This window comes from Cnephaeus nilssonii (genome assembly GCF_951640355.1).
Source record: "Cnephaeus nilssonii genome assembly, chromosome: 2".
Lineage (NCBI taxonomy): Eukaryota > Metazoa > Chordata > Mammalia > Chiroptera > Vespertilionidae > Cnephaeus > Cnephaeus nilssonii.
In genome coordinates this window covers 44,096,791-44,112,345 of record NC_137073.1, presented here as the reverse complement: position 1 = coordinate 44,112,345, position 15,555 = coordinate 44,096,791, and positions in this window count along the sequence as shown.

The window sequence follows — 15,555 nt, the reverse complement described above, 5'->3', positions numbered from 1 at the left end:
GTTGTTTGGATATGTTGGTGCTAGAAGAAAATCTAGAAGTATCAATAATATGAATGCTTCCCCTGGAAACATTATCTGATTTAAAAAACAATAACAACAACAACAAAAACTAAAGACTCTAGATATCTTGTGAGACATTCTATTTAGAAAAATAAAAATTCTCAGTCATCTTTATATGGGTAGAAGAAGAGAAGCAAACAAAATAGAAAAAGAAACAGATTTAGAGTAGAAAACAAGAAGTAGATATGATATTAAAGCAGAAAAAGGAAACTTTAATGAATAATGGAAGGGAAAAGAGTACCCATTGCTTCCTGATTTATTAAGTGCTTGGAATATGCCCAGTACTCTTCCAGGTGCTGAAGGTAAGGCAGTAACGTCATGCAAGCCTTTACCTTAATAAAACGTAAAATCTGGGAAAGGGATAGTATGGTGGGTAAAACACAGTTTACAATACTTGCTTGAAATTGTGTGCTGGCAATGGAAATAGAGGGAAATAGAGAGATTTAAACCATTTTGGGTGAAAACACATAAAATATATTTTGGATGACAGAATATATTTTTGGGTCTTGCTGATGGGTTGAATATGGGACAGAAGGAAAGAATATTATCGTGGAATACTCTTAGGTTTTGATTGCAATTACATACTGAAATGAATAACATAGAGGGAAAGAGATATCAAAAGTTAAACTTTTGAATTACTAATCATGGAATGGTGATTAGGTCTTTGAATGAACATATCAGATAGAATATTGGGTAAATATGTTTGAAGCTTAATTGAGGAATCAATGCTGTAGATAGAGATTTGGAAAATTGTAAAAATAAAGATGACTAATAAAGTCAAGAAATTAAGGAAGGTCATGGAATGGGAGGAAGTACAAGGCCAAGGGCTGAGCCTGGACCACGTTAATGTAGGGAGTGTTTGGAGAAGAACAAGGATGGGCAAATGACAGAAGAAACCAGCAAAAAGAAGAAAGAACCCAGGAGGGTGTGATGCCACAGCAGCTATGAAATGAAAGGAGTTTTGATGAGTAAATCATAATCTACTAGAGGCCCAATGCATGAAATTCATGCAAGAGTAGGCCTTCCTTCCCCCAGCTGCTGGCACTGGCTTCCCTCTGACAACCAGGACCCAGGCTTCCCTTTAGCCGCTGACAGGCACCTGGGACCCAAGCTTCCCTTGCAGACCCTGCTTCATCTGAAAGGTCTTCTGGAAGGACGTCTGGTCTAATTAGCATATTATGCTTTTATTATTATAGATTTTGCCAAATACTAATGATAAAACCAAAAAAGGCCACTGGATTTGGCCACACTGATGTCACTGACAGGAACCTTGTGAAGACCAGTTTCAATGTGTGGTGGGGTCAAAAGCCAGACGGGAGTGGGTTGAAGAGTGATTCAGAAGTGTTGCTGAGGATTTTGTGAAAAGGAAGAGAGAAATATGTAGTATCTGAAAACTGTATTCCTGGAAACTGAATTACTCATCTCCAACTCTCTAATGTATAACACTTCTCATCTCAGGTGATGCCAACATGATCCTACCTGTTGCTTAAAATTAAACTAAAGTCCTCTTAATTTTCCTTAGCTCACTTGAATGTGTGGGAACCTTAACAAAATTCAATTAGAAGTCTAAACTTGGAACTTTACAAATCCAAGGGTTGGGTGGGAGATTTATGGATAGGTTGAATATCCTATACAATAAAAGCCTAATATGCAAATTATCCCCTCGACCGCAAGTTCAACTGGGAGTTTGACCAGGAGCTTGACCAGGGGGCAGGGCCAGTTGCGGCCACGGCAGTAGGCAGCTGGGGGGAGGTGCTCCAGGCGCTAGCCAGCAGCCTCTAGGGACCCTACCTGTACACGAATTTCGTGCATTGGGCCTCTAGTTTATTAATAAGAAAATGTATTGAGTGGAATTTATAAGGTAAAATTGGCTCAAAGTGTAATGAGATCAATCACCCATACTCCAGCCCAGTTTTCTTACACACTTGAGGTATCTGAGAGACACAGCTTCTCACTCCAGGGTTCTGTTAGAAGTTGTATCCTCAAGGTACATCAAGGTAATACTTATGAAACTGAAAGTATAGAGAAGTTTTCTGATCTTCAATTGGGTATTCTAAAGGAAATATTAAAAACATTTACGAGGTGGTGAGGAATGGAGTTTGGATAGAATTAGCTTTGTACCCATTAAAACAAGGATAAGAGAACCTAATGACACCAGAGGCTTAAAGGCTTGGGCATCTATGAATGGTGAGGTAAAAAGTAAATATTTATTTCAATTCTCTCTGAATTTATCTTAGAGTTACTTCAAGAGAGTTGACAATCAGTATAAGCTAGAGTTCTGCATATTTAGTTATTTTGTTATTGAACAGTGAGAGAACATTTATTACACAAAGGAGGAGGTGATTTTGCTTTTTCTGATTCAGAGTTACTACTTTCAGAATACAGAATGTGTGTGTGTGTTTTTGTTCATGTATAGCCTAACGGGCATCACCTGAGTGAGAAAAAATAAGGTCCATAAGATGTAGAAAGAAGAGGGATGTCACATCTGAGAGGCTAGGCAGGACCAGATTGTAAGATTCATGTGGTCATGAAAGCTGAATTCATACAATCTTCAAGAACTCAAGGTGGTCTCTGAAACACTACTGCGAGGACAATTTGAGAAAGGGTTTTAAGAGTTGGGAACTCCAGGTTAATAAGCATATGTAATATGCAATAATAGAATAAAATTTCTGTACCTGTTGGTATAATAGAACACATGGGGAGAGAAAAGAGGAAATAAAGTCAAGAGATGAACAAGTGATTGCTAGAAAAGTAAAAACTTAGCTTAAATAAGTAGCTAATAGTTAACATTGGTAAGTTGTTATTATGTGTCAGATACTGTCCTAGAATTATAGCTAAATTAACTTGTTTAATCCCGATCTATACTAATAAAAGGTTAATATGCTAATTAGACCGGACATCTTTCAGATGACCTTCCAGACATCCTTCTGGACAAAGCCTCAGTGGTGGGGCTGAGGCAGAGGCAGTTAGGGGCGATCAGGCTGGCAGGGGAGAGCAGTTAGGGGATTGGGCTGGCAGGGTAGAGCAGTTAGGGGGATCAGGCCGGCAGGGGAGAGCATTTAGGGGGATCAGGCAGGCAGGCAGAGTGGTTAGGGGTGATTAGGCAGGCAGGCAGGTGAGCGGTTAGGAGCCAATGGTCCCAGATTGCAAGAAGGATGTCCAACTGCTGGTTTAGGCCCCTGTGGGACCGGGCCTAAACCGGCAGTCAGACATCCCCCAAGTGGTCGCGGATTGAGACGGTGCAGGCTGGGCTGAGGGACCCCCCACCTGTGCACGGATTTTGTGCACTGGGCCTCTAGTTAGAAAACAAAAACAAAATCTGGAGAGACATATAGGAAATGGAGGCCTGGAGAGGTAAATACCCTGCTTAGGTTTTGCAGGTAGTGAGAGGGGCCAGGATTCACACCCAATCAGACTGTCCCTAGAGCTCTGTGTCTTAACTGAGAGGAAGGTGAAACAAGGAATTCAAGAATGGTACAATAATTAAACATTGTTTTAGTAGAAAAAAATTAACTCAGGACTATTAGAGAACTAATTGAGGAAATAGGTTATAGAAAAAGATTTAACATATCCCTGAGGCCATATCAGGATGATCATCATAAATGCCAAGTATTCAAAATTAATTACTTAAATTTAATATGAGTATTTTGATCAGAAAAAAATTATATAGACAAGGCTGGCTTCATTGGTAGACAACCTGTGAAGTCACACAGGCTCTGTGCCTAGAGGGACCATGTGCTCTGTTTAATGCCTTAATGTCAACTGAGCATTATTCTGAATACACTTGGAAAAAGGGGCCTTGTAATTTCATTTTACACAGGAGGCTTAATGAGTTCTGTAACTGGTCCTATATGTAGCTAGTGAAATATTTGACAACTTATCTCAACATGCCAAGTTACTTAAATTTGTGTCTAAATTAGTCAAAGTGAAAGCACTAAAAAAGTTATGGTTGAAGATTTGAAATGTATTAGTAAAACATAAACAAATATAACTTATTTATGTGCTCTGTTTAAAAAAACACACAGCAACATATTTTTGGCTCTTAAAACAGGTAAATCAATCACAACTAATTAACTAGAATTTGGAAGGATCTCCAAATATTGGTAAGGTAAAGCCTTTAAGAATGTTTCCGGAAGCAGTTGCAGCCTAGGGAAAAAAAAAAAAAAAAGACCCAGCTTAGTTTTAGGAAGAAAATGCACAGAGGAATTTGAAGGCAGTACCAGAGCATCTGCCTGCTTTGCCTGGGAAGACAACAAGAAAACAGATGGGAATAGAAAGTAAAAATTCACGCCTGTACAAGTCTAGATATCTTCTGGCCAGCAGAAGAGGAATCACCACAATAGCCTAAGTCCTTTAGGACACAGCCAAAATGGATGAGAAGAACCTTCCAAATCTGCTAGGTTTTTGCTAATACCGCTTTAGTCATGAGCATGTGGAATGAAAGAATGGCAACTAATCCCGTGACTGCCCAAGCAGAGATGTGCATGGTATGTGTGGCCTCTTGTAAAATTTCTGCTTCAAGGTGTAGGGAAATAAAGTACACAGAAGCAAAGTCTGTTTCATTCAATAACATATTTCCTTATTATTATGCCCAGAGTGGGGACTTAGCAAACCAAATTAATACAGTTCTATAGTAAAGGATAACAAAGGGATGGCACCCGATTGCTAGTTTGCCAGACAATGGGAAGACTGGGTGTTTTTGATCAAGATACACTTCTGACAAGGAGCTATTGGCTACTCCAAGATTATTATAGTCTGTTTCCCCCTTTATTGAGCATATAAATATAGTGACTTTCTGACATCATATAAAGACAAGAAGTGCTCCATATATTGAGTGGGATTTAACCAAATTAAGCATTTTTTCACTGCGTCTTCATTTTAAGGTACACATATAATCATGAAAATCCTGTTAGCTAAATGCATACATTATGCTACTTTTAAAAATATAAATAGTTATAAAAAATTCAAAATGGATTATCAGAAAATTGATGTTTTTATTGTTTCCTCATTCAAGAAATACACATATTCTCTTAAGTGTCAGAGTGATTTTAGTTTCCCAACATCTGGGTGTTGATTTATAGATTTTCAATTCGACAATGTCAGAGGAATATTTTGGGGTTATTTATTATCAGGCCTAGCTTTGACAAGCAATCTTACATATCCAGAATAAAGCCTCTGCAGTAAAAGCTACAGCAAAATGGATGTAGCAAGAGAAGCTTCATCTGAATTAAGCTTGTATCTGAATCAAGAAATCTATAATCAGAAATACAGATTTTCTGAAGCTCATTTTTCTTTCAGCATGCAGCAAACATTTATTCCAGATTGTATGGCCATTGAGAGATAAGCTGATTCTGCATCATCTTAATCTTTGTATTACTTACAAAAGTTACAGTGCCTGTCATGTAGTGAACATGCAGTAAGTGGCTTCATACTGAAGTAAATGGTTTGGAATATTTGTCACCACAGAGAGAATAATTTGTGTTTAAAGAGCACATACTATGTATTAGGGATTTGGGTTCAACTTTTGGTTCAGTTTTAAACATGTTGTGATTTTTGAAATCTCAGGTACCAAAACCATCGAATAAAAATCCTCTCCCATTTGAAAAGGCTATTTTTAAAAATTATTTTTAATATATATATATTTTTATTGATTTCAGAGAGGAAGGGAGACAGAGATAGAAACATCAATGATGAGAGAGAATCATTGATTGCCTCCTGCACACCCCCTACTGCAGGATCCAGCCTGCAACCTGGGCATGTGACCTGACCAGAATCAAACCGTGACCTCCTGGTTCATAGGTCAATGCTCAACCACTGAACCACTGAGGCTGGCCAGCTGGGCGGAAAAGGTTATTTTATTTATCCTCAGTTTTATTGAAATATAATCAACATATGACATTGTGTAAGTTAAAGGTACACAATGTATTGATTTGAAACATTTATATATTGAAAAATGATTACTGCATTAGTATTACCTAAGAACATCACCGTGTCATATAATTACCTTATTTTTTGTGGCAAGAACATTTAAGATCTAGTCTATTAGCAACTTGGAAGTAGATAATACAGTATTATTAATTGTAATCACTGGCCAAACATTAGGTTCCTAGAATGTATTCTTTTATAGCTAGAAATTTATCTCCTTGACCAACTTTATCCATTTTCCCAATCCCCAGCCTCTGGTGAACACCATTTTAGTGTCTGATTGTATGAGTACAGACTGCGTAGATTCCACATGTAAGTGATATCATAGAGTATTCATCTTTCACTCTCTGATATTTCATTTAGCATAATGCCCTTAATGTCTGTCCATGTTGTTGCAAATGGCAGGATTTCCTTCTTTCTTATGGCTGGATAATACTTTATTACTAGAAGCCTGATGCACGAAGATTTGTGCTAGAATGGGCCTTCTTTTCCCTGGATGCCGGCACCGCCTTTCCACTCTGGCCCAGCCCCGGAGCCTCCTCTTTTCTCTCCAGCCCCACCTTCCCACACTGCCCAGAGGCTCTAAGAGACCGGGGGTGGGGCGGAATGCCTGCGTCATTGCCATGGCGATGATGCAAGCATCCTGCCCACCCCCAGTCGCTTGGAGCCTGTGTATGCAAATTAACTGCCATCTTTGTTGGGTTAATTTGCATACTCACTCTGATTGGCTCTGGGCGTAGCAGAGGTATAGTCAATTTACATGTTTGTCTATTATTAGGTAAGATATGTGTGTATAAAAATGTGTATCCTATATAATAAAAGCTTAGTGTGCAAATTGTCCCCTCGACCAGGAGGTTGTCTGGGAGTTCGACCAGGGGGTGGAGCCCACCAGTGGAAAGGGGGGAGGCCCCAGCCAGTGGCGTTGGTGGCAGCAGGAGGCCCCAGCCGGTGGTGGCAGTGGCAGGTGGCCTGGGGAAGGGAGGGAGGCCCTGGCTGGCAGCAGCAGGTGACTGGGTGAAGGGAGGGTGTACCCAGCCGGCAGCCTCTAGGGACCTTAGTGTGTGTGTGTGTGTGTGTGTGTGTGTGTGTGTGTGTGTGTATATATCACATCTTTTTCCATTCATCTGTAGTCAATTTTATTGTTTCCATATCTTAGCTATTGTGAATAATGTTGCAGTGAATGTGAGAGTGCTGATATATCTTCGAGGTTCTGTTTTCATTTCCTTTGGATGTATACCCGGAAATGCTGAATCATAGATAGTTCTATTTTTTTTTTATTTTTTTTTTTTTTAGGAATCTGCACACAGTTTTTCACAGTGGCTGCACTAACTGACACACCCACCAACAATACACATATTCCCTTTTCTCCACATTCTCACCAACACTTGTTATCTCTTTTTCTTTGTGATAATTTTTCTAACAGGTGTCATATGCTATCTCATTGCATTTTTGATTTGCTTTTCCTGATGATTAGTGATGTTCAGTACATTTTCATATACCTGTTGGTAATTTGTATGTCATCTTTGGAAAAATATCTATTCAGTTCTTCTGCTGGATTGTTTGGGTATTTTTTGCTATTGAGTTGTATGAGTTTTAATATATTTTGAATAGTAACCCCATATCAGATGATTTGGCAATGTTTCCTTTTCATTTTGTTTATTGTTTCTTTTGCTGTGCAGAAGCTTTTAAGATTGATGGAGTCCCACTTATTTTCCTTTTGTTTCTTACACTCGGTGTTATATCCCAAAAATCATTGCCAATGAACAGTCAATGTAAAGGAACGTTTTCTATGTTTTCTTTGTTTATTTTCCCAACTAGCGTTCCCGTTGCAGGAAAAATCCTGCAATAGGGTTTCCTGCTGCACTCTACCCTGCCCTGCCTGCTCTCCTCCCTTGTCCCCCGCCCCGCCTTTTCCGCCAGCCCCCCTGCTTTTCTCCCTTCTCCTCCAGTCCACCCGCTCTTCTTCCTTCTCCCCTGGCCCCGCCTCCGCTCCTCCCTTCTCCCCGCCCCGCCTTCTCCGCCAGCCAGCCTGCTTTTCCCTTCTCCCCTGGCCCCACCTCCGCTCCTCCCTTCTCCCCCGCCCCACCTTCCTGCCCGCTCTCCTTCCTTCGCCCCCGGTCCCGCCTCTGCTCCTCCCTTCTCCCCCGCCCCGCCTTCTCTGCCAGCCTGCCTGCTTTTCTCCCTTCTCCCCCGGCCCCGCCTCCGCTCCTCCCTTCTCCTCCCCCCGGCTTGCTTGCTTCTCCGCAGCTTTGCTCCCTTCTGCAGCTCTTGGCTTTTTTCTATGCTGTCTTGATATGCAAATTAGCCGCCATCTTTGTTGGGGTGATTTGCATACTCATCCTGATTGGTTGGTGGGCGTGGCTTGGCTGGTGGGCGTGGCTTGGGCGTAGCGAAGGTGCGGTCAATTTGCATATTTGTCTATTATTAGGTAGGATAGTTTGTTTTCTTCAATTTCTGTTATCAAAGTTTTGTAGTTTTCAGTATGATGTTTCACCTTTTTGGTTAAATTTATTCCAAAGTAATTTAGTGTTTTTGAGACTATTGTAAATGGGAATATTTTCTTTATTTATTTTTCAGATATTTTGTTGTGGTGTGTAGAAACACAACTGATTTTTGTATTGTGAATTTGTATTAAAATTTTTACTAAATTTTTTGATCAGTTCTAATACTTTTTTGACAAAGTCTAGGATTTTCTGTATACAAGATCATATCACCTGCAAATAAAAACAGTTTTACTACTTCCTTTTTGATTTGGATGTCTTTTATTTTCTTGCCTGATTACTCTGGCAGGTACTTCAGTACTTTGTTGAACATGAGTGCTGAGACCTTAGGAGGGAAAACTTTCAACCTTTTATCATTGAGTATGATGTTAGCTGTGAGGTTGTCATACATGGACTTTATTATATTGATGAATGCTCCTTCTGTACCCAATAAATTGAATATTTTTAGTCTCTCCATTTCTGAGGTACAGATTTGCCAGCTGAATTATTTTTGGTTTATAAGTTTTTTTTCTTGTTTTTGTTTTTTTTTTAGTACTTTGAATATATAATTCTATTTTTCTCCTGGCCTGTAATGTTTCTGCTGCAAAATCCATTGACAGCCTTTTAGGAGTTCCCTTGTCAGTTCCAAGCCTCCCCCTCCTCTTTATTCTTTTAAGATTATCGCTTTGTCTTTGATTTCTAACAGTTTTATTGCAATGTACCTTGGAGAGGCTTTCCTTCAGTTGATTTTGTTTGGTAACCTATAAGCTTCATAAACATAGATATCCAAATCTCTCTCCAGATTTTAGAAGTTCTCATCAATTCTTTAAATAAGCTTCATGCTCCCTTCTCCCTATCTTCTCCTGACACTTCAGTGATTTGCGTTTTTGTTTTTTGATGGTATCCCAAAGTTCAGGTAGGCTTTCCTCCATTTTGAAAAATGCGTTTTCTTTGTTTTTTGGCTGAAGAATTTCAAAGTTTTGTCTTCAATCTCAGATTCTTTCTTCTGCTGGAAAGTTTTATTTATGCTCTTTTTTTTTCTTGACATTTTTAATTCATTCATTATTTTGATTTGTTTTTAGCTGCAGAATTTTTGTTTGGTTCGTTTTTTATGATTTTTTTGTTAACCTTCTCAATTTGTTCAGGTATTATTTTCCTGATTTTGTTGAATTGTCCTTCTGTGTTTTCTTGTAATTTGTTGAAATTCCTATTATTTTTACTTGTTTATCTAGAAAATCACAGATCTCCATATGTTATGGTTACCAGAAGTCTATATGTGATCCTTTGATGATGTCTTGTTACCTTAGTTTTTCATGTTCCTTGAAGATTTTTGCATTCTTGTCTTCACATATAAAAGGGCAGTCAGTTCCTCCACTCTTTACTAACTACCTTTGGGGGAGAAATAACTTCCAACAGCTCCGCAAGGGATTCCAAGGCTTTCTAAGACCAATAAATACAACTGCTCCACAATTCTTGCTCCCTCTTCTGGCAGAATTCTTAAGATTGTATGCCTGCTTTGTATCCTGCAATGCTCTGGGCTATGTGCTGACAGCCTCTCTTTTGTTTTCCCAAACAAGACCTAAATATCAAGTTTGGGATTTGTCCCTGGCCTATCGAATTGCTCAGCTTTTTACATGCACTCATTAGCTGCCTGCCAAAGTTTGTTCTTGCCATTACTATTGGGGCATGCACAGGGAGATGGCCATAGGGTGGGTTGTGTGGGTGAAGCACTTAGAATACTGGGGGTGCCCATGGACCAACTGTGGAAATCCATAGATGAGGTATCCCCAGTGACTCATTAGGAGGGCTTCTTTTTTTTTTCTTTTTAAAATTTTTATTGATTTTCTTAGAGAGGAAGGGAGGAGAAAGAGAAACATAGATGTGAGAGCTAAACATTGATTAATCAGATGCTTCCCGTAGGCACCCTACTGGGTATAAAGCCTGCAATCCAGGCATGTACCCTTACTAGGAATAGGACCAGCAACCTTTTGGTGCACGGGATGATGCCCAACCAGGTGAGCCATACTGGCCAGGACTAGGTGGCTTCTTAATGGAACCTGTGACACAGTTAGTACTGTCCACATCCTTTCAATGTCCCTTGAGAGTCCTATCTTCTGCTCTCCTCACTACTTCTCACATGCTGGTCATTTAGCTCAGGATTCTGTGCTCTGAATAGGGCCAAAGAGAAATGAACCCCTTTGGCAGTGTCCAGTGCACAGCTGCAGAAGCTGGGTGGTCATTCACTAGCTCTCCTTTACCCTCGCAGGAGAAATCATGAGCCCATGAAAATCTCTCCTCATCTCCTGACTCTAAACTATAACCCCTTGGGGGGACGGTGACCCAGGTAAAGTTAAAATTTTCTCTACTTCCTCCAGCACATCCAAACTCTCTCTATATAGAGAGAGATAGAAATAGAGATGAAATAGAGGTAGAGATAGAGATAGAGATAGAGAGAGATAGAGATGGAGATAGAGATAGAGATAGAGATAGAGATAGAGATAGAGATAGATGATATAGGTAGAGGTAGAGGTAGAGGTAGAGGTAGAGGTAGAGGTAGAGGTAGAGGTAGAGGGTAGAGGGTAGAGGGTAGAGGGTAGAGGGTAGAGGTAGAGGTAGAGGTAGAGGTAGAGGTAGAGGTAGAGACAGAGGTAGAGACAGAGGTAGAGACAGAGGTAGAGACAGAGACCATAGACATAGTCCAACACAGTGCTGACGCTCCTCCTCAGGAAACTTGGACTTCCACAGAGGCTCTCTGGTGTGCAGGTGATTGTGTCAGCGTTCTTCGGGGGCTCTGGACCACAGCCTAAAGTGGCTGAAGTTGGTTCACAGGCTACTACAGATGATATCCTGTCTGTTTATTTACTGATGCAGGGGTGGGTCCCTTGGCATAGGGGTCCCTTGGCATATAGTGCTGGGTCCCACGGTTCTCTCAAAGGCACTTTTGTCCATAACTGATGCTGAATTTTAGTTTTTTGAGTGAGGGAAAAAATAATGTCTTTTGCCACCATGATAACTTTACTCTGAAAAGGTTTTTTGAGGGTTAAAAACCTCATTGGTTATTAAAGTATTAGATGTAGTGTTGTAAAGTATGTTATTTTAATAAAACAAGTATGTTCTTTGCTTATTAAGCAGCAGTAATTGCTGCACATTTGAATCACCATTAGAACTCAGAGTGCTTAAACATGGGTTCATCAGATTTACTCCTATGACTGCTGAAGGCTGAGCTTGATTTTAATTCTTGAATTTGCTAGTCAACCATAATATAAGCCCCCTAGGTAGGTAATATTGTAATGCTCACAATCTCTTATCTTAGTGTAATATGTTAAAGAGATTATTTTGAGTGCTGCACTGCCTCACACAATTCATATGCCCTTGTTGAATCTCAAAATTCCTTCTTTAAAGCTTAACTATATTCAATGACATAATTTATCTGGATCGTTTTTAAGTTCTCTCAGTTCATTTTCCAACTACTGAATTTTTTAATGGAATGCAAGTAAGCTATATTCTTGACCAAAAAGCATAAATTCAGTTATTTCAATTTCTCTTTATTATGCAGAACACAGAATCTTTGTGTTCATCCTTGTTTGACCTAATGTCATTAATTAAATTAGTAGATCTCCATTATTATATTTAAATCACGAGAAAAATATTCATCTTTACATTGTTTGGAGTTACTCTCTATTTGCTTGCTTTTTAAAAAAATATTTTTTTATTGATTTCAGATAGGAAGGGAGAGGGAGAGGGAGAGAGAGATAGAAACATCAACGATAAGAGAAAATCATTGATCGGCTGCCTCCTGCAAACCCCCTACTGGGGATGCCTGCAACCCAGCATGTGCCCTTGACCAGAATCGAACCCAGGACCCTTTGGTCTGCAGGCCGATGCTCTATCCACTGAACCCAACCAGCTAGGGCTAAGATTTTTTTTTTTTAATCCTCACCAAGGATATTTTTCCATTGATTTTTAGAGAGAGTGGAAGAGAGAGGGAAAGACAGAGAATTATCAATGTGAGAGAAACAAATTGATTAGTTGCCTCCTGCACAAGCCCTGACCAGGGCCTGGGCCAGGGAGCAGCCTGCAGCCGAGGTACCTGCTCTTGACCAGAGTCAAACCCGGGACCCTTCAATCCACAGGCCTACACTCTATCCACTAAGCCAAACTGGCTAGGGCTAGCTTGCTTATTTTTTTTAATAGACTTTATTTTTTAGAGCAGTTCTACATGTACAAAAATTGAACAAATAATAGAGCTCCCGTATACCAACCCATTACAGTGTCCACTATTATTAATATTTTACATTAGTATGTTACATTTGCAACTACAAACCAATATTAGTAAATTATTGTTAACAAAATCTGTAGTTGTTCTAGATTATCTTAATTGCGCCTAATCTCTTCTATGTAATCCAGGATTCTATCTATAATGTCACGTTACATTTAATCATCATTTCCCCTTTGATTTTTTTGGGGGGTGTGACAGTTTTGCAGATTTTTCTTCCGAGTGTTCTGTGAGTTTCCTTGAGCTACCTTAACCTGTGTTTTGGTGTTTGGCATTAATTTTAGAAAATTCTCAGGTATTTTTACCTCAAATATTTCTTCTACTTCTTTTTTTATTTTTTATTTTTTTTCTCTTCACATTTCATTTTGGGAAGTTTCTACTGACATATCTTTCAGCTTCTTTCTTCACCCATGCCCGCCCTACTGATGTGCCCGTCAAATGAATTCTTTATTTTATTTATTTATTTTTTAATCCTTACCCAAGGATATGTTTTAATTGATTTAGAGAGAGAGAGAGAGAGAGAGAGAGAGAGAGAGAGAGATGGGGGATGGGGGTGGGGGAAACACATTGATGTGAGAGAGAAACATCAATCCATTGCCTCCAGTATGCACCTTGACCAGGAATTGAACCTGAAACCTGGGCATGTGCCGTGACTGGGAGTCAAACTGGCAAGCTTCTGGTATATGTGACGACGCTCCAACCAATGGAGTCACACCAGCCAGGGCAAATTCTTTATTTTTACTGGTGTATTTAATTCTAACATTTAATTCTGATTTTTTTTATTATAGTCTTACTCTCTCTGTTTACATTGTGCATCTGTTCTTTCATGTAGTCTTCTTTTTCCCATTAACATATTAATCACAGTTATTTTAAACTCCCTATCTGATAATTCCAAAATCAATGTCATATATTTAGTCAATCTGGGTTGCTTGCTTTGTCTCTTCAGCCTGTGCTTCTTTTTATACCTTTTAGCATGCCTTGTAATTTTGTTGTTGAAAGTCAGACATGATCTATCAGGTAATGGGAACTGAGACAGACACATACTTATGTGAGATTTTATGTTAATAAGGCTCAGAGATTAGTGGTCTTTAATGTTTGCTGTAGTTACAGGTATTCGAGGCTGCAGATTACTGCAGCATCCTTGTTTCTCCCTGTTATTTTGGGGTCCTTTAAGAACTAAACATTGAATAGATTGTGTCTATAGCTATTTCAAATATAACCCACTGTTTTTATAGGAGTCCTCTAATGCTGTGGTAAAGTGTGGGGAAAGGGAAGCAGTCTATAATCTTATGATTGAATCTCACTGTTTTTGTAGGCTTGAAAACCTGAACTGTGACTTTCAGAAGTGTTTCTCACTTCCCCCATCCCAGTTAGGTGAGAAATGAAAATGAGAGGGTGCTTGAGTTGGCTAATTGCCCTTCATCCAGGTCAGATAAGGCTGTGTTATGATTTTTTTTTTTCTCCCTAGGACTGTAGGCCTTTGTTGTGGAGAACATTCTGGATATATTTCAAAATGGTTATATTTGCCCTCCCCTTACCAGAAGCACAAGGTGATTTTTCTTGGCTCTTTACCTTAAAAGCTTGGTAGGGTTTCTGAAGATAAAACCCATGAAAGTGTGGGGCCCTAGGATTTGGACCTGGCATAGAAGCTGCTGGGTTCATCTACTAGTAAAAACACTTACATGTTAATTTTGATGAATCGCAGGATGCTGAATGTAGATGAGCTTGAGAGAGAGCAATTCTTCCATCTAATTTTTGTTTCTTAGGACTTGAGCGATGAGAATAGCTGTGTGGGTGGATTTTATGCTCTTAGCTCAAAGAATGTAGCAGGATTCTGTGGACACTGAGGATGTTTGTCAATACATGTGTCTACATTTCCAACCACCAAGCTCCAAGATTTAGGTATGAAACAATCTATTGATTTTTTGTAATTCACAGTGGTTTCACCATGGAAAAGCAGGTAGTAAGAGAACTTCTTTCCAGTAGTTGCAACCCATTTCTCTGTGAGGAGAAATGGAGTATTGGTGGTTAGGTAGACACCCCATCTTTTGGCCTGAGGTAATTTATAGATATATTCAAGAATTCCAATGAAACGTATGACTAAAAAGTGGCACTAGTAGCATGAGGTAAATAGCAGAGGAGAGTTTGTGTGAATGGGGTATTTGGGAGAGTTTCAGGGAGAAAGTTCATAGAGTCTTACAGGTTGAGAAACTCTGGAGCAATGACAAGCTATGAGAGTATGAGAGAATTAGTGATGAGAGGCAAGGGGATTTTTTTATGCTGACGCTGTTACAAATGTTCCCATTCCACCCCCCACCCCCACCCCATGCTGCCTCCACCCAACCCCTGCACCCCTGTCCCTCTGGCCATCACCCCACTATTGTCTGTGTCTATGGATTATACATATATGTTCTTTGGCTAATCCCTTCACCTTCATTCATCTAGTCCCCTCCTCCCCACTCCTCTCTGACAGCTGTAAGTCTGTTCCAAGTACCCATGCCTCTGTGTCTATTTTGTTCATCACTTAATTTTGTTCATTAGATTTCATGTATAAGTGAGATCATATGGTATTTGTCTTTCTCTTTTTTCACTTAGCATAATGCTTTGCAGTTGTATCCATGCTGTCATGAAAGGTAAGATGATGATCACCTTCTTCTTCTTCTCCTTCTTCTTCTTCTTCTTCTTCTTCTTCTTCTTCTTCTTCTTCTTCTTCTTCTTCTTCTTCTCCTTCTCCTTCTCCTTCTCCTTCTCCTTCTCCTTCTCCTTCTCCTTCTCCTTCTCCTTCTCCTTCTCCTTCTCCTTCTCCTTCTCCTT